The 1035-nt window shown below is 41.2% G+C and overlaps 1 non-coding gene across 1 annotated transcript; it reads right to left on the reverse strand.

The window, feature by feature from the left end:
* Positions 1-640: 640 nt before the first annotated feature.
* LOC141616380 (small nucleolar RNA R71) lies at positions 641-747 on the reverse strand. The gene has a single exon (XR_012530731.1). It is a non-coding gene; the product is annotated as a small nucleolar RNA R71 (small nucleolar RNA).
* Positions 748-1035: the final 288 nt, after the last annotated feature.

Below are 1035 nucleotides of genomic sequence, written 5' to 3' on the forward strand. Positions count from 1 at the left end.
TTTTTCACCTTGGGGAAGTAAAACTCCTCAAGGTTTGCTCTAATCGTTTTCGAGTTGTTTGATATTTTGCATGTCTAGAAGGTTACAAAGAGATTTGTTACCTTTTGACCGTGAAATCGAAAGAACCTTGACGAATAATAGGAGACTTGTTAGGAGGAATTTGGGAGGTGTTGGTGAAGTTGTTCAACCCACTAGTGAGTTTGTCAATCCTTTCGCAATAGAAGGAGAAGAAAACCCATTAAACAATACCACACAAAATCCACCTACAATGCCTAAATTCTCGTCACACTCTATACCCACCGAGGAGGATTTACCAAATGGTACTCCTACCCCGCAACATCTTACCGGAAACTTTATTGCCAAGTCCGCCTTCATCCAACTAGTTGAGAGGAGCCAATTCGGGGGAATGCCTAGTGAGGACCCTCATTCTCATATGGAAACCTTTTGCGATTATTGTGAAGCTATCTCTCAAACGGGCGTGACTCAAGACCAAATAAGATGGGTCTTATTTCCTTTTTCGTTAATCGGCACCGCAAAGCAATGGTTGAAGGGCCTTGATAAGGCCACCCTTGGAATAGATTCTTGGAAGAAGTTAGCTCTAGCTTTCTACAAAAAATTCTACCCACCGGAAAAGACTAACATGCTAAGAGCTCAAATTACGGGTTTTAAGCAAAGGGATGAAGAATCTTTGTATGAAGCTTGGGAGCGGTTCAAAGGTATTTGTCGCTCATGTCCTCACCATGGACTTAGCGAATGGTTTTTAGTGCAACAATTTTGGAATGGTTTATATGAAGATTCAAGGAACATTCTCAATATGGGATCAAATGGAATGTTCACCGAAGTTGATGATAATCAAATATGGAACAAGATTGAGGAAATGGCGGTCCATAATTCACAATATAGTAGACCTCGCAAGGCTACTAGAGGAGGAAAGTATGAAGTGGACTCCGTTACTCAATTGGGTGCTCAACTTAGTGCTCACATTGACACAATCAACTTGAAGTTTGAACAAGCTATGGCTAGACTTGAGGAAAA

Source organism: Silene latifolia, chromosome 11 (assembly GCF_048544455.1).
Source record: "Silene latifolia isolate original U9 population chromosome 11, ASM4854445v1, whole genome shotgun sequence".
NCBI classification, from domain to species: Eukaryota; Viridiplantae; Streptophyta; class Magnoliopsida; order Caryophyllales; family Caryophyllaceae; genus Silene; species Silene latifolia.